This window comes from Macrotis lagotis, chromosome 7, assembly GCF_037893015.1.
Source record: "Macrotis lagotis isolate mMagLag1 chromosome 7, bilby.v1.9.chrom.fasta, whole genome shotgun sequence".
In the NCBI taxonomy this organism is placed as follows: domain Eukaryota; kingdom Metazoa; phylum Chordata; class Mammalia; order Peramelemorphia; family Peramelidae; genus Macrotis; species Macrotis lagotis.
In genome coordinates this window covers 102,345,127-102,370,747 of record NC_133664.1, presented here as the reverse complement: position 1 = coordinate 102,370,747, position 25,621 = coordinate 102,345,127, and the positions used below count along the sequence as shown (strand labels likewise).

The 25,621-nt window shown below is 36.9% G+C and overlaps 1 pseudogene; it reads right to left on the bottom strand.

The window, feature by feature from the left end:
- Positions 1 to 21,946: 21,946 nt before the first annotated feature.
- The window catches only part of LOC141494093 (uncharacterized), a 67,640-nt pseudogene continuing 63,965 nt past the window's right edge, over positions 21,947 to 25,621 (bottom strand).

Genomic DNA, 25,621 nt, shown 5'->3' with positions numbered 1-25,621 from the left:
GAATATAAAATTCTAGGGAAATCTCTTAATCAGAAAAAAAAGTTAGAGATTTTTTCTTAAGAGACATTCCCTTCAACCTCTACTAAATTGCCTACTAACTAACCTTTCTCTGTTAAAAGAATTTATCTTTTCCCTTCTTACAACCTTCTCTCCAAACCTTTACCACTCACACCAGATATAGACTTCAAAGAAGTTCTCCCTCTTGATTGGTTGCTGACTCACCAAGAACCCTATTTCAGGAAATCTTTAGACTCTCCAATCACCTCACCCAGGTCACCAACTTACTTGTCAATGTACTCTTTCCTCCATCGCCTCCCAGTTATGAAACCAGAAATTATAATCAAATCATTTGCAGTTTTTTCATCATGAAGTATCTCAATCTTCTTTTCAAATGGTTCCACTCACCATCCTTTCCAGAATAAAATGCCTAGTCCTGTTCATCATATGTGTTATTTCTCCATTGGAATGTAAATTCCTTGAGGGCAAGATAAACTTACTTTTTTTTATTTGTACTCCCAATGTCTAACATAGTGCTTAATGTGTAATTTTAAAAAATTTCTCCCTAGCAGTTCAGGAGGTTTAGGTCAGATAATGTCTTTTCCTTAGAAAATTAGTAGAAATATACTGAGAAATTGTAAGTGGAATCACAGAATATTAGAACTGGAAAGAATCTCAGATCTTATCTAACCAAATATTACCTCATTCCCCAAAATCAACTGACGTTAACTTAGAGTCTCCAAGCAATTGATACCTCAATATTTTCAAGCAAAACGTTCCATTTTTGGACAACTGTGATTATTAGGAGGTTTCTTTTTTATGAATTCAAAATCTGCTTCCTCATATCCACCAATTGTTCCTAATTTTGCCCTCTGGAACTAAACAAAAACCAAATCTGATTCTTCTTCCACATGACAAATCTTTGATTATTTAAAGATAGATTTCAATTTTTTAAAACTCCAGTGTTTAGCACAATATCTGTCATATAGTAGGCATTTAATAAATGCTAGCTAACTGACTGACTAAAAGCACAATCATGGAATCTTGGTGCTGGAAGGGACCCTGGAGATCTAGTCAAACTCATATCTGAACCAAATCCCAAAAGTCCTTCTGTAGATTCCTGTAACAGGTCATTCTACTTCTGCCTAAAGACTTCCAGAGTTGAGTAAATCATTACCTCATTAATAAGACAATCTAGCTTTTGGACAAATTTAGGTGTTTGGAAATTATTTTTTACTTCAAGTCAAGTTTGACTAATCAGTAACTATTACTCATTAACTCCCAATGCTGCTTTCTAGGCTAAGCAGGAAATCTAATTTCTGCTCCATATAATATCCCTTCAGGTAGATAGAAGAAATTTCTTTTCATGGCTAAACATACCAAGGTGGTTTCTGTTCATTTATTTTTTTTCCTTCAGTGATGAACATGGGATTTCCAGCACCAAAAGAAGCAAATATGAGGAAAGGAATTATGACTTGGTCTGCAGGTTTGGTTCAGAAGTATGCGCTTAGTCCTCTGAGTCTGAGCTCAGTTGTACAAGGTGTATAGTGGTAAAGCATCATAACACGACCCTCATATTCAACTCATTTCATCAAACTTTCATAACAAGATATACTTTTAAAGTTTATAGATTATTTAATACTGATTCAACATAGGTTGACTGCTTCCTAATGACATTGTGGAGAGGCACCTTGATTTCATGAATGAATATAACAAAATCACTTTGGATTATTTCTGGAAAGCTTTACTACAGAGAGCTAATCTTAATAGGGATGTTTGAATCTTTGTTGTGTAAACTTCATGTACAGGGAATATTCTTTCTGTGAACTGAGTTCCCTGTACTTTTCCTAACTTTTTGCCTCAGTTGTCTATTATCCTAAGTTTTGAAAAATTGATAAGGAATGTCTTATCGTAAAGTTCTTCTTTTGAAGCCTCTAGCTCTCTGTCCATTTGTTTTGTTCTTCACACAGACTACCAATCTAAAATTTTATATACTGAATGAAAATGATATTTCTTTGTAATTAAAGGAAAAAACCCCAAAATTTTTGATTCTTGGTTTTTAAGATAAAAGAAACTTTTCTATTCAGATTCTATCATTCTATGTTTCTGACTAGAGGCCAATTCACATAATTATATTCAGCTCTCCTAAATTCCTTTGAATTTTTAATGACTTTAGTATACCTTAGTAGTAATAATAAACCCAGAACAGAGGATTACCTATATGCTATTAAAGCTGTATGAAAGGCAGTATTTCTTTGCTTTACAAACAGGAGGCTAAACTGGAGAGGCAAAGTAGATTGTGGATCAAAGTAAGAGAATATAATGATAGAAAATATTTAGCCTCCATTTGTCAGTATTAGTTATAGTTACTGGATTATGGGTAGGTCCTGGGGGAAGTAGTGCTTGTCATAGGGATAGATTACTTGATTTTCTAGCATTCCAGAATTCTGTGGAGAACAATATAGGTTACTGGGCAGGGATGTGGCTCAATGGAAAGGGAAGGAAAGTTGTCTTGATGGTTTGAAACTTAGGTATGAGTTTCTCTGCAAGTATTATTTGTCAGATTAAACAGAATCTGTCCTTGGATTTCTTGTTAACCATCCTTTCCCTTTTTTTGCGGTAGACATCTGATTGGCAGGCAATGTTTTCTTTTCTTTTTTTATTTATTGCTTTTTAAATTTTTTTCCAACTGCATGGAAAGAATTGCAATTCATCCTTTTGCAAGCTTTTGAGTTACACATTCTTCTACCACCTTCCCTTTTTCCTCCTTCTCCCCATGGCAACAAACAATCTGAAATGGGTTGTTCATGTATGATCATGTTTAACTTATTTCCATATTGTCATATAGTGGACAAAGAATTAGAACTAAGGAGAAAGAAGAAAAATCATAAAAGATTTAAAAAGTGGACATAGTATGTCTTGCCCTGTATTCTGACTCTCTTTTCCTCTCCCTCCCTCCTGTTCTCTCTCTCTCTCTCTCTCTCTCTCTCTCTCTCTCTCTTTTTCATTCTCCATAAAAGCCTTGTCAATTTCATCACATCTTTTTAACTGTTCCCCTTCCCAAATTAAATTCAGTAAAGATTAAAAAAAAACAATTTTTAAGTATCTACTGCTTATTTATAAGCATTGTGCTAAGTGTGAGGGATACAGGAATTTTATTTCTGGTTTTCTGTTTTTTTTCTTTTTTCTTAAAAGAATTCCTGATCTGAAGGAACTCCCAGTGTAATGGGAGAACTTTAATTAAAGTGGTATGTACAAACTATAGTTAGGACAATTGGAAATAATTTTAGAGGGAAGTAGGAAAGGAAATCAGGGCCAGATATTATTTTTTATTTTTTTTTGCAAGGCAAATGGGGTTAAGTGGCTTGTCCAAGGCCACACAGCTAGGTAATTATTAAGTGTCTGAGGCTGGATTTGAACTCAGGTACTCCTGACTTCAGGGCTGGTGCTCTATCCACTGCGCCACCTAACCACCCCTTGGGGCCAGATATTCTTGCAGAAAGTGGAATTTTAGGTGAGATCTGTAGGAAGTCAAGAAATGGAGATTAAAAAGGGAGAAGATTCTTGACATGGGGAATAGCCAGTGAAAAATGAACAGTGACAGGAGATGGAATGTCTTATTCAAAGAACAATAATGAAGACACTATCACTGGACCACCTAAGTGGAGGTGAGTAAGGAGGTGACAAGTAGAAGGCTTCCCTTTACTTTAGTCCTTCATTATTTCTTAGTAGACTAATGAGCTAGCATCCCAGGGGGTGAGCTAAGATGGTGGCATGAGATTTTTTTGAAGCTGTAAAATCTTTAATATATCAGAATCCATGAGCAGAGGATCAGAGGGCTGGAGAGAGCAGACAGAAACAAAGGGACCCCTTTCTTCAGAGACCCCTTTCTTCCTGTGGGAAGGGTACTGACTCCAGGAGGGCACAGCCCATTGGTGGGTGAGGAGGGGGGACAGGGTCCCTTTGTGTTACTTGGAGAAGGTGGTTTCCACTTTGTCCTTCACTTTCTGGAAAGTCTGCTTGAACCAGTTCCTAGTTTTGGTCGAGAATTCATTTTCTTGTATCTTAGTGATTATGTCCTTGGCCTTGTTAGCCACAGTGTCTGACAGCTCCTTCACCTTTTCTTGGAATTTTTCAAAGTTCTCTGCTGCACTTGAGGAAGCCTGGGTTGGGTTGGGGCCTTCTGCCAAAAAGTACAGAAGTACAACCAAGACAGTGAAGGACAGGAAAGGCTTCATGATGGGACCGGAGGAGGCTCTGCCACGATGTGTGTATGGGGAGGCTGGGGAAATCAGAACAGAACAGGGACTTGGCAGGCTGGGTTGGGTGTGGGTGGGAGGGTTCAGGGACCTGCAGTTATAAGAGGGCTGGGGCAGCGAGAACAACCTTTCTTAGAAGACCTCTCCAAAATATTTCAAAAAACCTTAAAATTATGACCCTAATTAAATTTTAGAGAGACAAAACCCATAGAAAGATCCAGTGAGGCAATTCTCCAGCCCAAAGTAATCTGGAAGATTGTGGGAAGCCTCTGTTCCATGAGATTGGAGGGGGCAACAGTGCAGCCAGGATCATGGTCCAGAGTGAAGGAGATCCAACCTTCTGCGAACAGCCTCCTGGATCCCTGGGAGCATTGACTCCTGGCAGTATAAGCAATTTCCTGACTTGCCAACTCAGGGAACACCAAGCACATCTTGGAAGATTAATGGAAAACCTCTTCCAGAGTAAGTGGGAGTCAGCATGGCCCTCAGTGAAGCCACATTCAACAGTGCAGCCCAGATCCCAGGAAATGGAAGTAGGTTCACAGAGCCGCCCAGCAGGGAGACACCTGGCAGCTGCTCCACAGGGCTCAGCCCATGGAAGGTAAGGGAGTGGGGAGAAACTGTTGAGGTCTCTCCTCTGTCCTGGGGACAGGACTTTTGTGCTTTGTCTATATTCAGGCCCTTTTCACAGTCTGGGCCACTCCCCCCATTGCCATAGAGCAGGGGTTCCCCTTCCAGCTCCAGGGCAGAGGGGTACACTTGTGGTCATTCACAGACCAAAGCACAGACCAGGAGAGCAGTCAGAACCTCTCACAAGACCTTGAAAGAACTGAAGTTCTTGCCCGGGTGTCCCAATAATACTCAAAAGCTCAGGAAGCACCCCAAAACTAGGCACAGATTGGGTAAATGTGTAAACAGAAAAAAAAGGAACCTGACCATAGACAATTACTTTGGCCTCCATGGAAGATCAAAACACACACTCAAAAGATGACAAAGTCCAAGCTTCTGTATGCAAAGCCTCCAAGAAAAATAGAATCTGGGCTCAGGTTATGACAGAATTCAAAAAAGATTTTTGAAAATCAAGTGAGGGAGGTAGAGGAAAAATTGGGAAGAGAAATGAGAGAGATGCAAGAAAAACATGAAAACCCAGTCAGCAGCTTGGTGAAGGAGATCCAAAAAAAAAATGCTGAAGAAAATAACATGTTAAAAATGATTTTAGGTCAAATGGAAAAAAAGCAGTTCAAAATGTTAATGAGGAAAAAAGCAGAACTGGAGGTGGGTGGCTAGTTGGTGCAGTAGACAGAGCACTGGCCCTGGAGTCAGGAGTACCTGAGGTCAAATCCCTCCTCAGACATTTAATAATTACCTAGTTGTATGGCCTTGGGCAAGCCACTTAACCCCATTTACCTTTCAAAAAAAAAGACCTAAAAAAAAGCAGACCTGGACAGATGGAAAAGGAGATAAGAAAACTCTGAAGAAAACTACTCCTTCAAATGTAGAATAGAGCTAAAGGAAGCCAATGACTTTGTGAGGAATCAAGAAACAATAACACAATACCAAAGGAGTGAAAAACTAGAAGAAAACATGAAATATCTCATTGGAAAACAGATCCAGAAGAGACAATTTAAAAAGCATTGAGTCCCCTGAAAGTCATGATCAGGAAAAGAGCCTTGACTTCATTTTAAAATAATTTCTACAGGAAATTTGCCCTGATATCCTGGAAGCAGAGGGTAAACTAGAAATTGAGAGGAATCCACCAATTTCCTGCAGAAAGAGATCCCCCCCCCCAAAATAACCCCCAGGAACATTATAGCCAAGTTCCAGAACTCCCAAGTCAAAGAGAAAATATTATGAGCAGCCAGAACAACGCAATTAAAAAATCATGGTGCTGAAGTCAATATTATACAGGACTTATAAGCATTCATAGTAAGGACTCATAAGGTTTGGAATATAATATTCTGAAAGGCAAAATAGCTTGGAATGCAATGGAAAATCAACTATTCAGCAAAACTGAACATCCTCTTCCAGGGGAAAAGATGGACTTTCAATGAAACAGGGGGATTTCAAATGTTCCTGTTGAAACAGTCAGAGCTGAACAGAAAGAGGACAAGAAGGGTAAATTATGAGGGATTTCATGATGATTCACTGCATTTATTCCTGCATGGGAAGATGATACTGATAATACTCATATGAACCTTCTCATTTATTAGAGCAGTTAGAAGGAGCATAAATAGATAAAACACAGGAGAGAGCTGAATTTCAAGGTTTAATATATTTTTTTTAAATGGAGTCAATGGGTGAAAAAGAAATGTCCCAGGAGAAAGGTAAAGGAGAGGCAGAATAGACTAAGATATTTAATGTAAAAGAGTCAAGAAATAGCTTTTGTAATGGTATGTAAGGGGGCAAGGTGAGGGCAAATGAGGGAGCCTTCATTCTCACCAGAAATGGCTCAGAAAGGAAACAACATACATACTTAATAGGGGGCATAGAAATCTAGAAGAAAAAGAAGAGAAAAGGGCCAAGGGGATTGGAGGAGGGATGTAGGTGATAGAGAAGAGTGTAGATCATAAGAGAGGATAGTCAGATAGAACACATCTTCTTTTTTACTTTTTGCAAGGTGATAAGATTGGGTGGCATGTCTGGACCACAGGGCTGGGTGGTTGCTGGGTCCCTGGGGTGGGATGTGGGCTTGGGGCCTCCTGGCCCTAGGGATGGTGCTCTGTCTACTCAGCTGTCCCACAGCACACTTGAAGAAGGTCAGAGAGAAAGGAGAGATAAAATATAATAAATGGTAGTGGGGAGGAATGGATGGAGGGAATTACAATCAGCGACAGCAGCTGTGAAAAAATATGGAAATAACATCTCTGATGGACTTATGACAAAGAATGTGATTCACCCCAGAGACAGAGTTGATGGTATCAGAACACAGACTGAAGCACATTTTTTTCTCTTACTTTCATGTTATTTCTCATGAGGTTTTTTTATTTTTGTGGGGGGAGGGCAGATTATATTTACTTTTACAACAAGACTATTTTAATAATGTATAAATAAATAAAAATTAAATAAAAAAGGATAGCATCTGGCTTCCAGGCTCTCCTCTCCAATTCACACTTTTCAAAATTGCCAAAAATATAATATTAAGACACCATGATCCTTCCAGGCACATAATTTCAGTAGTTCTCACCAGGATAAAGTATAGAATCATCAGTTTTCCATTAAAATTGCCATTTAAAACTCCCATCTACTTTTTCAGGCATTTAATATTTTTCCCCTTTCACATTATTTTTCAGCTAAACTAGTCTCCTAAGTGTCCCTTGCTTTTGGGATAATTAAATGGTACAGTGGATAGAGTACTGGATTTGGAATTAGGAAAACTCATCTTCATGAGTTCAAATCCACCCTTAGACATTTATTAGTTTGAGTCTCTGGGCAAATTCCTTAACCCTGTTTGACTCAGTTTGTCATCTATAAAATGAACTGAAAAAGGAAATGGCAAACTACTGCAGTATCTTTGCCAAGAAAACCCCAAAATGGGGTCACAAAGTCAGACATGACAGAACCAACCCAACAAAAGCAACTATTTCCTAAATCCACCAATATCATTTCCCCTTTCTATTCCTTTGAATGACCTGCTTGTTGGTTGTTTCAGGTTAGGCTCTACCTTCACATCACATCACATCACATCACATCACATCACATCACATCACATCACATCACATCACATCACATCACATCATATCATATCATATCATATCACATATAATATCTATCATCTGATATCATAGCTATCATCTGATATTATAGCTATTATATCATTATAGATTCCTTCACTGTAGTTCAGCTCCCATTTCCTGGGCAAAGCTTTTCTTGACACTGGTTGTTAGTGTACACTCCTGAAATATGCTTACCTGTGTACATGTTTTGACTTTCTCTTCCCTGTAGAATATTAGTTTTTTGAAAACAGAAGATATTTAATTTTTTCCTTCTTATCCCAAGTGTTTGGCATTAGGCCTTATACACAGCAGACATTTGATAAATGTTTGTTAAATGGAATTGAGTTAAATCCAGGTTTGGCAGCTTTTGCCTTTGTGGAAATGAGGGATCATTATCATCCATCCAGTAACGTTTGCTATTCACTCTAAAACACTGTGAATTTTTTCCTTTCTTGACTTGGAGTTTTTTCAGGGTTTTCCAGGCCTCAGAGAGTTCTGTGGAATTGAACCACAAGGATCTGTAGAGGAGAGTCAATGCATGGCATTATCTTCATCCTCAAAGTTTTCTGCTTTTGAATCCCATATCTGTCCCAAGGTAGGGAATAGAGGCTAGGTTCAGGTTGGGATCTATTTTCTGAACATAGAAATTATGCCTAACTAAATTTTGCATGTGTGTGGGGGTCAATATACCTTTGGTTAATGAGAGACCAGTAAATATTATGTTTTTAACCGTTTAGAAAAGCTTTTGATAGGGTTTCATACCAAAGCCCATTAAAAACTGAGCTAATATTTTATTAAGAACATTGACATAAATAACAAATTTGCAAAAGCTAAGGATAAATCAGAAAGAAAAATTTGAACAGTAGAATTGCCTGGAGATTAGAATTGTGACCAAGTTTATTTAACATATTTATTTGTATATGATATAGAAAAAGAAATGTGATGTGAAATGATAATAACTACCATTTATATAGTAGAAGTTTACATATCTCATTTGATCCACACAACAATCTGAGAAGTAGGAATTTTATTATTAAATCTGTTTTACAAGTGAGGAAATCAAGGCCAGGAGAGTTTATTTATTTTTTTTATTAAAGATTTTATTTATTTTGAGTTTTACAATTTACCCCCCAATCTTACTTCCCTCCCCACCCCCCAGAAAGCAATTTGTCAGTCTTTTACATTGTTTCCATGTTGTACATTGATCCAAATTGAGTGTGATGAGAGTGAAATCATATCCTTAAAGAAGAAACATAAAGTATAAGAGACAGCAAGATCAAACAACAAAATAACAGTTTTTTTCCCAAATTAAAGGTAATAGTCCCTAGTCTTTGTTCAAACTCCACAGTTGTTTCTCTGGATACAGATGATATTCTCCATTGCAGACAGCCCTAAATTGTCCCTGGTTGTTGAACTGATGGAATGTGCGAGTCCATCAAGGTTGATCATCACCCCCATGTTACTGTTAGGGTGTAAAGTATTTTTCTGGTTCTACTCATCTCACTCAGCATCAGTTCATGCAGATCCCTCCAGGCTTCCATGAATTCCTGTCCTTCCTGGTTTCTAATAGAACAATAGTGTCAGGAGAGTTCAAATGATCACCCTAAGGTTTGTGTAGCTAGGTAGGTTTTGAATTCAGATTTTCCTGATTTGAGGTCTAACTTGTTGCTCAGTCATTTTCAATCATATTCATTTCTTTGTGACTTTATTTGAAGTTTTCTTGGCAAAGATATTGGAATGATTTGCCATTTCCTTCTCTAGCTCATTTTATAGATATGGAAACTGAGGCAGACAGGATTAAGTGACTTGAGTCACATAGGTAGTGTCTGAGGTTACATTTGAACTCATGAAAATGAGATTGACTCCAGGTCCAGCATTCTATCCACTGCCCCACCAGGTACAGTACCATATTCATTTTGCTAACCAGTTCCCTAAATAGTCAGGTTCTTAGAGAAGATTAAACTGGTGGTTTTGATAGAAAAACATGTTAATCTTTCTATGTAAAAATTGCCTTCTTCTGGAAGAAAATATTGGCTTCTTGAAGACAGTTGCTGTTATGAACTCAGATCTTTAGCACTTGAAGTTCTCTATTAGAACTTCATAGTTCTATATAAATTTCTATTCATTTTCCTTCAGCTGCTGTTGTTTGCTCATTCCCTGGACTATTCTTTCATTTTTAACTTTAAAAATTTGAAAAGTTGGGCTCTGCTCATATCAGAAAACCATTGTGACAGGTTTCAGCCTTTTTTCATGTTGCTGTTTTCAGAGATAGATTTGAGGAGGGTCTGAAAGTTTTTGGTGTTTCCAAGGGGTGTGATCACTGATCTTCTAATGTACACTCTGGTTTTTACCTAGGAAGGGCCCCCACTCCTTTCAATATTAGAGTTTCTCTTGGCCCCTGTTCTTTTATGATTGATAACAAACACTCCTGTCCACCTTGGAACTGTGACCCAGAGTTGCTCATGGCCGATAGTTGTCAATCAGCACCATCTGTACCAAGTGCCAGCAAAGGGCATCCCATCAGCTCTTTCTTTACCTGTTGTCTGACCTCAACATCTCTGGGCTGAGAGTTCTTGAAGCTACTGCTGTTGCAGTCAACTCTAAGGCCCACCGTCAGTGCTTTGGGTGTGTACCTTCTTGGTGCACTCTCTTGCTAATCTCCTGAATTGTCTTAGGCTGGAAAAATGTGCCCTTCTAATCTTCTGTCTGACTTGGGGATTTTATTTTAAAGTTGTTTGGAAGTTAATGATAGGAAAGTTCAGGTAAGTTCCAGCTTGTACTCCACCATTTTGGCAGGTATATTGTTCACCATCAGTCACTTGGAATCAAGACTGTTCATTGCATTGATTCTGCTTCCACTAGTGTTCTTGTCTTTTCCTATTTATTAATATGATTATCATATGCATTGTTCTTTACATTCCATTTTTTCACTTCTCTACATAGGTTCATTCAATTTTTTTAGAACTCAGAGAAAGGAAAAAGACTGCCTTACTATGCAACCTTTATATTTACCTTTATCAGACAATGAGAAATAGAAGCTTCTCTTTTTGCTTTAGCTGCCAAGAAGTTATTAGCAAAATTCAGTACTCAGCTACAGTAGCTAATTCCCTGGGTCCCCTTACATCTATTTCTCAACTCACTTGAACTTTTACAGGGTTCTGTTTTTATTCTTAATTGTCTTGTTTTATGTCTTGTAGCTTTGCATAACACCTCAAATCTCTTTTGGAATTAAGCTGGGGATAAATCATAAGTACTTCAAGAATCTGTTTCCTCATCTATAAAATGAAGGAATTGAATTAGATGACCTGTGAGGTCCCATCTAGCTCTAAATCTTTGATCTTATGATCCTGTAATCTGTGATTTTGTTGTTGACTTAGCTGAGCACTAAATATCAAGGAAGAGAAATAATGTAATATACTGGTTAAGTATAACTACAGTTTGACAGCACACAGAATACCAAAGGTATATATACATAAAAGAAATGATACAAAATTTTTATGTTCTAATCAGTTTTGCCAGGTACCAGCTTTCTCAGATATGCATTCTGGTCTTTGAAAAGCAAAACAGAACAGATGATATCATCAATATATACATGCTTGCTTTGTCAGGTCATGGTAGTAACCACATTTAGGAGTAGCCTTGCTTAATATTCATAAGAATAAAAGGTATAGATTTATTATTGCTAAATCATTTTTCAGTAGTGCCCATTTATTCATTTCCCTATTTGGGGTTTTCTTGGAAAAGTCATTAGAGTGGTTTGCCATGTCTTTCTCCAGCTCATTTTATAGATGAGGAAATTCAGGTAAATAGGGTTAATTGACTTGCCAGGATTGTGTAATTAGGAAGTATCTGAGGGAGAAGAATCTTCATTGTGTCACTCAACTGTGCAATGGGTACAGAATCTTTTTTGGATGTACTAAATGAGATTAGTATTAATCACTTTTTAACTATACTAATAATCAGAAAACTAGATAAACTGAAAGTAATGATGGATGATTAATTATTGAATTTCATTGACCTAAAGGAAATTATTCTCTTTTTGGGGGGAGTTTACAAGACAATGGGGTTAAATGACTTGCCCAAGGTCACAAAACTAGGAAGCATCAAATATCTGAACCTGCATCTGAACTCAGGTGCCCCTGACTCCAGGGCCAGTGTTCTATCCACTGTGCCACCTAGCTGCCCCTGTGAAAGACATTGTTGATGGATGAGATTACCAAAATCTTCAGTACAGTGACTTTGGATCTTTGGTGGAAAGCCCCACCTAACTAGAGAATCTCGCAGAGAATTTAATTTAAGGTAATTCAGACCCATTGTGTTTCACTCAGTTAGATCTGAGTAGAGGTGGATTCTCTTTTGTCTAGATTGTCATAGGTGGGAGATATTCAGGATAAGATATTAGTCATTGTCCTAGACTGAGTGATCAGAGTTACATCTCCCAATACCTCATTAGAATAAGCCCACCTGTCATTATAATATTCATTATTCTCATTAATTGTTAACCAATCATAGTTGATTGTCACCCTCAGGAACAGCCACTCTTCCAAAGGCATATAAGCCCTGAATGAGTTCCATGATGGGTTTTTGGCATTTGAGAGTATCAATGACCTCTTTTGTTAATTATCTGCTAGTATGATTAATAAACAGAAACTTTATCTCTGAAATTTTTTAAGCTTCATAAATTGATAGAATTCCTTTGGTTTCTGAGGCTGCAACCACTGATTGCACTCTAGGTTTCTGACTGTTCATTTTGTCCTGGAGAGAAGACATGGCATTATCATTGGTCCAGGAGACTAGTGCTTCATTGAGATGTCAGTTCTCCCAGTTACGAGGAATCTCTTTTGTCAATGACTCTTTCAGCATGGGGATGCAATGGTCCTGAGAAACTTGGTATATTCATTTCTGCTATTTGAGAACTTACAAAAGTTAATCTATATTACCAAAAGCATGAAATTCTTTCACAATTCACTCATTCACTCCCAAACCCCAGTTGGAAATTCTCAATTCCTGCCCTCACAAAGCTCAACTGAGGTAAGAAAACATGTAAACAACTATGTACCTATAAGATATAGACACCAGAAATCCAAGTCTGTAATGCTCTTCCTCTTTATTGCCACCTCTCAGTTTCCCTGGTTCATTTAAAGTTTCAGATAAAGTCCCAAATTTATTCTACTAGAAGCCAAACTTTAATGGCTTCCCTCTGAGATTTCCCAAATTAATCCTGTATATAGCTTTCTCTATGAGTTATTTGAGAACAGCTGTTGATTTTATTTTTTTCCTTTCTTTGTCTCCCCAGTGCTTAACACTGGGCACATAGTAGGCACTTAGTAGGTATTTAATAAATACCTGGGAATTGACTGAGATAATTTTAGAGGTAAGGCACTGAAAATAGGAAAGGGGAAATCTGGAAAGATCTTTTTCAAAAAGTAGGATTTGAGCTAATTTGAAGAAAGCCAGAAAAGCCAAGAGGAAGAGACTAGGAAGAAGAGTGTTCTTCAAATAGGGGACAACCAATGAAAAGGCAACAAGTCAATAGTTGGCACTGATATGATTGCCTAGGGCAGTGATTCAAGGGTCAGGACCTTTGTTTTTTAATAATTCTACATCATTAAATATAAATGGCCTTTGTTATTCTGTATATTTTATTTTATGCACTTAAAACACGATTCTGAGAAAGGGCCCATATATTTTACCAGAGTACAAAAAGGGTCCATGATATTAAAAAAAAATTAAGAAGCTCTGCATTAGGCTGTAGTAAATCCATGAAAAGGGCTTTAAGTACATTTATTAGTAATCCATGATAGTATCTTGGGTCTTAACCCTAGAGATGCATATCAAGGATTTCTACCCAGTTCCAGCAAGCACTTAAAAGTTAGCTTTATATGATTTTTGATGCTGGACAAATCACAACTCTTCTATCAATTACAGCACAGTATCTATGTGAATAGGAAAGTGGAAGTAGAGTTCTGAGAAGCATGTAATGACTTAATTGTGATGACTTTGGGTTGCTCCATCCTGTCTTCCTTGGTAATATTTTGTGTGACCCTAACTGTAGTACCTCACAATAACAGTCACAAGAATGTTTTCAGAGTTATCTTGTGTGGTCCAGCTCTGGAACTTTTACTACTTGGAAATCAGAAGTTAGCACACAACTTAGAAGATATCTGACAGAATTGACCTCAGAGTTATATATCCTTTAAGGTTTAGTGTCATTACTGGAACATAGTAGGCACTTAAATAGAAGTTTGTTGGCTTTGGATTGAGCTCAATCCATTATCTTAAGGGAGGACTGTCAAGCAGTGGATGTCATTACAACAGATCTGCTCTCATTTCCACTACTACCCAATTGTCAATATTTCCATATTTAATTTCAACTGAATGCCTCCCCCTCCTTATATGTTGCTAATAACATTATCTTTTTAAAATTCTTATTACAACCCTCGTGAAACTTGGAGACCAAGTGTTATATCCTCAATTGTTACTATGACTGAGAGGCAGAAGAGTTTAGTGGTCTCTTTAGGTTCCAAATCCTATAACCTGAGCAGCATTTTGCCTGTTTCTCTGTCATGTTTATATCATGTATTATAATCATTTATCATGTATCATAATCATACATATACCTCTCTACTGAGTTATAATATCTCTGAAAACATATAACAAACTAATCTGGGAATCTGGAATATGGGTAGCAAACAGTGATATGCACAAAGAGATGTTTAATAAATGTTGGTTTGAAGTTCAAGGAAGGCAAAAGCCCTTATGTTCTCTTCCCTATTTTTCTCTCTCTCTCTCTCTCCTTTTTATTGTCTGCCTTCCATCTATTCCTCATGGATCTCCCCTCTCTATCCTGTCCCTGTCCTCAGGCTGTAGTATATAAAAGCTTTGAACCTGAGATAGAAAAGTTATTTCCTTGTTATTAATGACTCACAACTATTCTCTATGTTTTGATCTACTCCAAGATCTTTAGGGTTCCTAAAGGTTTTTAACTATTTGTCTGGACTTTGGACTCCGGTCCTTCTCTGCCCTCTGTCATTTGTGAATGCCTGGGTCTTGTGGTCTTGGTTTGTTCTCCAGGCTTCCTGAAACCCTATGCTCTCTCTGATGTTCACCTGCCATATTCCCTGATGTTGTCACAGAAGAATCTGGCAGGAACCAAGGGAACTATGACTGCTTGAGGGAGACCATGACCTTTGTATAGTGATACATAACAGAGCCAGCTGTCAGAACAAAGCCAGAGTAGTGCAGGAAAAGTTCTAATTCGCATACAAGGTACACAATAAAACTGACTTCAAATATTGATCCAAAATAAAAGAACAAAGCACAGGCAAAGTGTGAGAGGAAAGCAGAATCAGTCATGTTGCTAAAAAGTGCATAAAGTGTCTCTTTTTTCCCTTTCTAGAGGTATTAGCCTTTAAAGGGCAACTGTGGTTGGGCTTTGAGCCTGGTGATCTGAACTAAACATTTGTCCCATTTTCATGAGAAGAGCTATATTTAGACAATCCAGTAATATCTTCATGAGGAATGCTTGCATGTCCATAGAAAATAGATTCTTCACATCTATAATATTGGGATTACATTCAAAGGAGTCAGAGTTCCCTGAAGAAAACTTTTCCATCCTGATTTGAATGTAAGTAGCAAGTGGATCATTTCCGTTTTAGCCAGGTGAGGAAGGATCTGGGCAGAACCTTAGTTATCTACTGTTAAGAAAGGGAACAGGAAGCTGGTTTTAATCAACTAAGGACAGGAAGCTGATACTAAGGGGAACTGACTATAGTTTATTCTGATTTGCCCCTTCTCTGAGAATATGATTCTCAGACCACCCTATTATTCTGATATACATTTAGCAATTTATTTATTTACACAGGCTCTAACAGTCTTGATTTAACAATAGGTCTTTAATATGCCCTATGTTCCTGTCACCACATTCTACCATATTTCATAATTATAAGTTTCAGAGCAACTTCAGATCCCACTTTGACTATCAGCTCCCATGCTCTGCCCTAGTCCCAATTTTTTCCTAAATCTATCTCATAAACTACATTGTCAAACTAACTCCAGCTCCTTTGTTGCTGTATCCTTGTTCTATACCCATGGCCAAGGTGTTAAACATATTTCTGGTGCTGATTAGCACCATCAAGCTGAAAAAAGATGCCACTATGGACCCTGTTCAAAGTTCTGTGCAAAGATAATATTTCTCTTTCTTTTGTAGGCAAAAGGAAAGGATTTCTATTCTTGAAGTTTAGTCAGAGACCCTACTTCTGCTAACCATCCTGTATATTGTGGATTGATTAGGGACTTTATAACTATGGGGATCTATAAACAATATAACAGATTGTCTTTGCTCAGAAGCTTAGAATTACTATATTGCTAGCTCTAGGTTGGTCTCCTAGGTTTGTGTCATACTGTATTTTCATATTGCAATATTCCCTAATGTAGCATAGAGGTGTTTTACAGGAGCTAAAGGAAATATGGGGTAGGTAGTCGATGCAATGGATAGAGTACTGGACTGGCATTAGGAAGACTCATTTTCCTAAGTTCAAGTCTGGCTTCAGATACTCACCCTGATCAAGTTACTTTACTCTGTTTGCTTCAGTTCCTCATCTGAAAAATGAGTTAGAAAAGGAAATGGCAAAGCATCCCAATATCTTTGTCAAGATTAACCCCACATGGGGTCACAGAAAGTCAGACAAGACTGAAAATAACTGAACAACAACAAAGGAAATTACAACTGATATTGTGTCAGTTATTGTATTGATTTTTCTGCTGTGAATGGTTAAGAATTGAAGTCTTCCAAAATTGTCATCTTTGTTGTTGTTCAGTCATTTAGTGTTCAATTCTTCCTGACTCCAGGCCTGGCACTCTATGTACCGTAACACCAATGTTATACTTGGTTCCTTTTGAGTAATTAATTCCCCAGTATCATTATAAATTGATATTTTTGTATTGAGTTAGGCTACTTATAGAGTTAGCAATGGTGTAATAACTACAGTAATAACTGTAGGACTACTCTGGACTGATAAGCATGAAGATTGTTGAGCCCTTTCATCCCTGACACACCTGTGTAAAAAGACACTTCTTCCCCTAGGTTCTTCTTCTAGGACCTGACTTTTGCTAAATCACCTTTCAACTCCTCCCTTCTGAAGAAGTGGTTTTTCTTTCAAATTTTTCCTGGGAAAACAATGGAAAAGGAAAGTAGTCTTTGCCCTTCATTCTATTTAGTCCTATTTAGCACTACCTCCCCAAACTAAATCTGTTAGCTTATTTGCTTACAAAAATTTAGGTCTAAGTCTCCCCTTTGTGTCTTTCTCTGTGTCTCTCTGTCTCTGTCTCTGTCTTTGTCCCTCTGTCTCTTTCTCTTTCTCCTCCCTTTCCCCTAGTAGAAAGTTATAAAAATTTGAATCGATAATTCTCTCTCCTTCTCTCTAGCTCAAACACTCCCCTCCCCCTAAGAGAATTTTTCTGATGAAATATATTGAAGTTATAAAAATCTATTTCTCTCCCTTCCTCCTTAGAGTGCTCCCCTTTGGTCTCTCTCTGATATTTAACTAATGAAACATATAGATCAAGATTACAATGGTGAATCATATTTATAATACTTAATGACAAAATAACAGAAAAAAGCAAACAAACTCCTAAGAAACAGAAAGGAGAGGGAGGGAAAAGGGAAAAGAGTAGTGAAGAATCATCAGCTGGGGTCAAAGAAAAATCTCAGCAAAAATAGAATCTTCCCCAGATCCAACTTATAGCCTTGGAATTCAATGTTAGCAAGCACATCACTGTAGTGATTCCATGGCAATTGATCTAGGTGACTTTTCTCCCAGGCTCTTATTCTATCATTTCTTGTGGTTGCCCTCTCTTCCATGCAGCTCCTACTTCCTGGTGTGTAGGAGCTTTCTACGGATTTCTGTCTGCCGGTACATTATATTTTCTTTGTCTAGTTACATAGCTAGAATTTTCATATAACACTATGCTAAGTACTTTACAAACATCACAATTGATCTTCATGATAACCCTGGGAGACGTGCTGTTATCATTCTTGTTTTATATATGAGGAAACTGTGGCAAACAGAAGTTAAGTGACTTGCCCAAATAGTTATTACGTGAAGCCAAAATAGAACTCAGGTCTTCTGGATTCTTGATTCAAGGCCCAATACTATCAACAGCATCTCATATAAAATGTTCACAAGCAAAATCATACCCCTTTCTCCTCATTCCCTCTCAGTTTCTCCAGCTAAGAATTAGGGTCATGAGAAACATTTAATCTTTTCTGAGTTGGTGGAAAATCCTGATAATTTCTTATATTTTGAGTACCAGATTTTGGTGGGACCAAGATGTGGAGTGTCTACTAAAATAGATTTCACATGCATATATCTAACATTGGTGCCACAACATAGACAATTTGTAACATTAATAAGTGAGCATTTCCTGTTAGCATGCTCCTTGGCTCTATCTTGAAGCTATAGACATCATGTAGTTGAAAGTCAGACAACTATATCATACCTGTTTTTCTTGTCCATAACTTTTCTACTTGCCCAATTAAATCATCACAGAACAGAAAATCTAGGTAAGCTCTTTCCCAAATAAAGGAGAAATTGGTAGATGCCAGCTCCATTATATCTGCTTCAACTCTAATACTTCAACTTGGGTAGAAAATGGATTCAATTATTAGCCATGACAGACATTCTCCAGTTTCAAAATTTTTAAATAGGCCCAGACTCTGCCTATTCTGAAACCATCCTGAATAATATGAGGGTTAATGGGTCCCTTCTTGTATCCAGAATGGTTTTATCAAATGAAATTTTGTCAATGGCCATTATGTTCCTTCTTAAGCATCCTTCAAAGGATGTGTTTATGTAATTATATTACATATAAAAGGAGTCATACAGATCATCTAGTACAATGAATGCCTTCATTTTATGAATGAGGAAACTAAAGTCCAAAGAGTAAATAGAAAATTAGGCTTCAAAGCCTAAAAGTTCTCTTAATATAAAAATCAAAATCATGAATTTAACTGCCACACCTGGTAAATACATTTCTCTATGATTCTCAATATCTTGTGACTATTGACTCAAAGATCATTTAAGGTTTTTTTTTTTTTTTTTTGCAAGGCAAATAGGGTTAAGTGGTTTGTCCAAGGCCACACAGCTAGGTAATTATTAAGTGTCTGAGGTTGGATTTGAACCCAGGTACTCCTGACTCCAGGGCCGGTGCTCTATCCACTGCTCCACCTAGCCACCCTTTCAAAGATTACTTAGAAAAAAATTACTTTTGAAATGCTTGTTCTAGTACTGATGGACCTCTTGCCACCTACCTCTGATAAAACTAAGAGACCAGTGCCTTCCAGAAGACCCTGGTGGAGAGATACTTGTTATAACCAACTTCAGCACAATTAGTTCTAGTTTCCCTATTTCCTCCTACCACAAGTATTCACTATTTACCAAATATTGTGCCAGGCTTCAGGGATACAAAGACAAAAAAATGAAACAATTCCTATCCACAAGAATCTGACATTCTTTCAGGTGAGACAATTCATATACAGAAAAGTAAATCTGGAATAAATACGAAGTAGAGAAGAAGGGCACAAGCAGATGAGAATGGGGAACTGAGGTTTTGACTTGTTTAAAATTACACAGATATTAAATGGCAGAGTTAGGTTTCACACTTAGGTCCTCTCATTCTAGATCCTAATCTAGGAGTCTGGACTAAATAACTTCAAGACTTCCTTTCAACTGTTAAATTCTATGTTTTTAAGTATAGTCCAGAATTTTAATCATTTTATAATACTTTAAAAAAGAACACAATACAGTTTTTGCTCTATAACTTAATATTAAATTAAAATTAGTTTATTTGCACAATTCTTTGTTCATTAAATTGAACATGTAGGGCGGGGCTAGGTGGCGCAGTGGATAGAGCACCGGCCCTGGAGTCAGGAGTACCTGGGTTCAAATCCAACCTCAGACACTTAATAATTACCTAGCTGTGTGGCCTTGGGCAAGCCACTTAACCCCATTTGCCTTGCAAAAAAAACCTAAAAAAAACTGAACATGTCACATTATTACTAATAATACTATTTTCTAGAAACAAATAATTTTTATATAAATTATAAACATGATGTATAATTATTACAAACAATATAGAAATATTACATGAAATGTGTAATTATTAATACTAATACATTAATATTAACACTATTTGCCCTAGTATGAAGATTGTAGTTGTTGTGAAGGAAACTGTAGTTACTACAAGTTTTCATACTCATGACCTTGGAGCAAAGAGAAATTTGCCTGGCAAGGAGATTAAACTTCCAACAACATCAGCCACCATCTCAGTTAACAAGACTGGTGTGGCTCAACCTTCACCTATAAAAGAGATTGAACCTGACACATTAACTGCCAGCAACCATACAAAAGGGTAGTAAAATAGATAAAGCAGCCCCTCTCCCTGTTAAAAGATTGAACAGGTTATAGGAGATGTACTTCAACTAGCAAATAGTCCTCCAAGGAAAAATCCCCTCTGTCCTTTTGAGTCAACAACAGCATCTAATAATGTAAGGTCCAAACCTGTCCTGAGTTTCTTTGCTACCTAAATTTCAGTAAGTCTCTTGCCGAGTTGATTCTGAATTGGGTATCATTTAGTCTGACATTAGGAAAAAAATGAATAAGAAATAAATAGAGATGAAATCTATAGTATGAACTTTATGGTGGACAAGGAAAGAAATATATAAAGGATACATGGAGGGAGAAGTTCCACTCAGGAGGCAACATATTTTGAGAGACTTAAGGAAATAGTTCTTTCTGAACAATTGAAAGCTACCAAATAATTGAGAAAAAAATCGCAGATGTTATTACTTAAAAAAATGACATCAAGAAGTTATTAGTAGGGGCGGCTAGGTGGCACAATGGATAGAGCACCAGCCCTGGAGTCAGGAAAACCTGAGTTCAAATCTGGCCTCAGACACTTAATAATTATTACCTAGCTGTGTAGCCTTGGGCAAGCCACTTAACCCCATTGCCTTGTAAAACTAAAAAAAAAAAAGTTATTAGTAGCTACAAATGCATATGGTTCCTTTGTCATTTTTGCAAAAATATTCATGAAAGTAATTACATACCTAACAAAGTCATCTTTAATGAAAATGTGAGAAGGGAACAGGTGCAAGCTTTTTAAAAAGAGGTTCTATTAAAAATTTCTAAATTGCTCATGTCCTTTGACCCAGTGAATACACCATTGGGTCTTCCACTAATGTATAGTGGCAGAGAGAAAAGTCCCATATATCAAACTATAGTCACAGCAGCAGTTAGTCAAGAGATATTTATTAAATGTTTACTATGTATCAGATACCATACAAAATTCTAGGATTACATAGAAAGGCAAAAGACAATCCTGGGTCTCAGGAAGCTTCAATGAAGGGGACAACATGCAAACAATTATCTGCAGGATAAAAGGAACATGATCAGAAAGGGAAGGTATCAATATTAAGGAGGAATATTAGGAAAAGCTTCTTAGAGAAGATGGGACCTTGTCACAGTGAAAATCTAGAAACAACCCTATTGATTGGAAATACCTAAGCAAATCATGGCATGTGACTATAATGCAATGTTCTTGTACATTAAGAAAAATGAATTTTATGAAAAAGAGACTAATACAAAGAAAAGAGAAACAAAACAATAATATACATACTGACTACAATAATGTAAAGAAAACAATGCTAAAACATTGATTCAGATTAATTAATGAACAATCTTGATTCAAGTGGGCTAATGATGAAAAATAATTACTACTCTCAGTAGAAAAATGGTATGCTAAGCATATGGAATTCTGCATATAAGATCAAATGTGGTCTTTTTGTTCATTTGTTTTCATTAACTTTTGTTATTGTTGTTATGAGATTTCTATAGGGACAAAGGTGGGAAGAGTATTGGAAAGTTTCAGTTCTTTTATAAAACAAACAATATAAAACATTTTTGTATAAAATTATTTTCATTTGATTTTTGACAGTCTTATTTTTTTGGTCTTTGGAGCAACTGCTTTCTGGGTTGGAACCTTCTGAACTAGTGCTTTCTGAGCAGGTCCCTTTTATTCTTTCTGAGCCGATTCCTTCTTAGCTGGGACCTTCTGGCCTGGGGCTGCCTTCTAGCTCTCAGTCTTCTTAGAGGGAATCTTCTTGGCAGAGACCTTTGAGGCAAGTGCCCTCTAGGCAGCTCCCTTTTTAGAAGACCCCTTGTGGATAAATGCCATTTGGAGCTTTTTCATTTTGTCCTGTATAATTCTGTTTCTCAATTTTTGGCCTTCTTGACTTTAAAACAGTTAAAATTTGTTATCTTGACTTTTCTTTGTCTGGCTTCAATTTTCTTGGCTCATCTTACAGCTTTCCTTTTTGTATTGTTCTTTTCCTTCTCACAAACAGCCCTGATATGCTTCTGAGGAGCTCTTGCGTAGGAACTAGGAAATGAAGTTAACAAGATGCACATATTTAAATAGTATAAACTGCCTTCTCATGCCACTGCATATCACCAACCCCTGTTTTGATCAGTAATATCCACATTATCCACCAGCTTGCTGGCATGTGACCCAAAGGGAATGTATATCACTCAAACAGTTTCTACATAGCACTTGAAATGTATATCACTCAAACATTTTTTTAAAGGTTTTTGCAAGGCAAACAGGGTTAAGTGGCTTGCCCAAGGCCACACAGGTAGGTAATTATTAAGTGTCTGAGACCGGATTTGAACCCAGGTACTCCTGACTTCAGGGCCGGTGCTTTATCCACTACGTCACCTAGCCTCCCCGTTCTCACTCAAACAGTTTCTACAAAGAACTTGGCAGTGTTGTGTGAGGAAGGGTAAGAAGAACTCAAAGCATTTATATATATATATATATATATATACATATATATGTATATATATTCTATAGAAGATTACACCTTTAAAATCATACAACTAACTGCAAGTTGCAGAGAATATAAAGTCCTATTGTGCTTATTATTTTTGACTTTTAAAAGCATTTGATTTAGTAGAGCAAAAATGTACTCTCAAAAGCCTCCCTTCAACAAGGTATGTTCCATGCATATCTTATGATTAGAAAGATTCCTTGTTGGATTCAACAATGTATAATTTTGTTCAATGACCTTCTGATTACTAATGTTAACTGAGGCATAAAACAGAGATATTGATTCTTAATGTCAAGCAAGACTCAAAACAGGGAGCTGGATGCTTGCCAACAGTTTTTGTCATTCTCAAAAAACATACTCAGATAGTAAGATCTTTCAGATACCGCTATTTGAAGATTGAATTATGTTTCCTCCAAACACTGTAGAGCCACCTAAAAGGAAACTATAATAAACACAAGTAAAAACCAAATGTTTGAAGAATATGGAAAAAATTTTTAAAAAAGAATATTGGCTATCTAGAGTATAAAATGCAGTTATATAGACACCCCATAGATCTAGTTGTTAATATATATGTATATATATATATATATATACATGTATGTACATATACTTATAAATACAGGTATGCATACACACATAGAATACATTATAGTTACTGAAAACAGGCAATGATATTTATATATATACATATGTGTATATATATATATATATATATATATATATATATATATATATATATACATACATTTGTATATATGATAGATGTTACAAACAGGCAATAAACTAAGCCCACAATCAGAGCAAAGTGATTCACCTGAGTCCTGTCTTGAAGATCAAACTTTCTGTTCAGTTCTGGTCATTTCAACAGGAACACTTGAAATTACCCTGTTTCATTGAAATGGAAATTCATTCCATCTTTTCCCCTGGAAGAGGATGTTCAGTTTAGCTGGAGAGTTCATTCTCAGTTGCATTCCAAGCTCTTTTGCCTTCTGGAATACTATTTCCAATCCTTACGAGCCCTTAATGTAAATGTTGCTAAATCCTGGGTAATCCTGATTGCAGCTTCATGATATTTGAATTGTGTCCTTCTAACTGCTTGTAATATTTTCTCTTTGACTTGGGAATTCTGGATCTTGGCTATAATATTACTGGGGTTTTTTTTTGAATCTCTTTCTGGGGGAGATAGATGGATTCACTCAATTTCTATTTTACCCTCTGCTTCTAGGATATCAGGGCAATTTTCCTACAGAAATTCTTTAAAAATAAAGTCAAGGCTCTTTTCCTGATCATGACTTTCAGGTAGCCCAATAATTTTAAATTATCTTTTCTAGATGTTTTCCACATCAGTTTTCAATGAGATATTTCACATTATCTTCTAGTTTTTCTTTCTTTAGGTGTTGAATTATTGTGTCTTGAGTTCTCACAAAATCATCAGCTTTCTTTAGCTCCATTCTACATCAGAAGGATTTGTTTTCCTCAGTGAGCTTTCTTATCTCCTTTTCCATCTGTCCAATTCTGTTTTTTAAAACCTTTTATCCATTTGACCTAAGCTGGTTTTTAACATGTTATTTTTTTTCAACATTTTTTTTGGATCTCCTGGACTAAGCTGCTGACTTTGTTTTCATGTTTTTCCTGCATCTCTTTCTCCCCCCCCCCAATATTTCTTCTATCTCTCTTATTTGATTTTTCAAAATCTTTTTTTTGATCTGTCATAGCCTGAGCCCAACTTCTATATTTCTTTGGAGTCTTTATCTGCAGCAACTTGGACTTCATCATCTTCAGATTGAGTATTTTGATCCTCCATGGGACCAAAGTAATTGTTTATGGTCAGGTTCCTTTTTTTTTTCCTGTTTACTCATTTCCCCAGTCTGTGCCTGGTTTTGGGGTGCTTCCTGAGCTTTTGAGTGTTATTGGAACACCCCTACAAGGACCTCAGTATGTAAGGCTCTGACTGCTCCCCTGATCTGTTGAATGACCACCAGTGCACCCCTTTGGCCAGGGGCTGTGGGGGGGGGGCTGCTCTATGGGGGGCCCGGACTGAGACCAGGGTCTGAATATGGTTAAATCTCCAGAGTCCTGTCACAGGGAAAGAAGACAGACCTCAGCAGTCTCCCTCCACTCCCTTACCTTCCATGGACTGAGTGCTCTGATTGATTTATATTTGGAAAAATGCAAGTACTTTTACTTACTTCAATCTCTTGAAACAAAAATTCATATTTTTCAACACTAATCAGTTAATTAATAAACATTTATTAATGTGTTATGTGTTATGCTCTGTCTTTTACATTGTCTGAGTTGGATATAGTTTTAAAAGGGGAGTGTAGAGACATGTAGAAGAATGAGAAAAGCAGAGCTAAGAGACACAGACAAAATTTCAGACTTGATCTCTAAGGTAAAAGGATCCAATGAAACCACATGATCAAATAGGAAGTAGTTCCAAGGAATATCATGGCGTCATAATATGAATGAATCAAAATAAACCTTATCTTTTTAAAGCTACTATGAGATAAATGGATCAGGCAGGTCCATGAAAAAAGGGTACTTTTAATTCTTTTCCTTAGTGGGGATAAGGGGAGTAGGATTATATGTGTGTAGTACAGGTCAGAAGAACTTATTGTTTTTTCTCTTTTGCAGTATGGGGTCAGAGCAGTTGATGCACTCAAGAATGGTATTCCAATAGAGAGGGAAGGAGTAATGCTTTGTGGATTTATGGGTATTTTTGTAGATTGTGGATTCATGGATAGATCTGTAGATCTTTCAGTCAA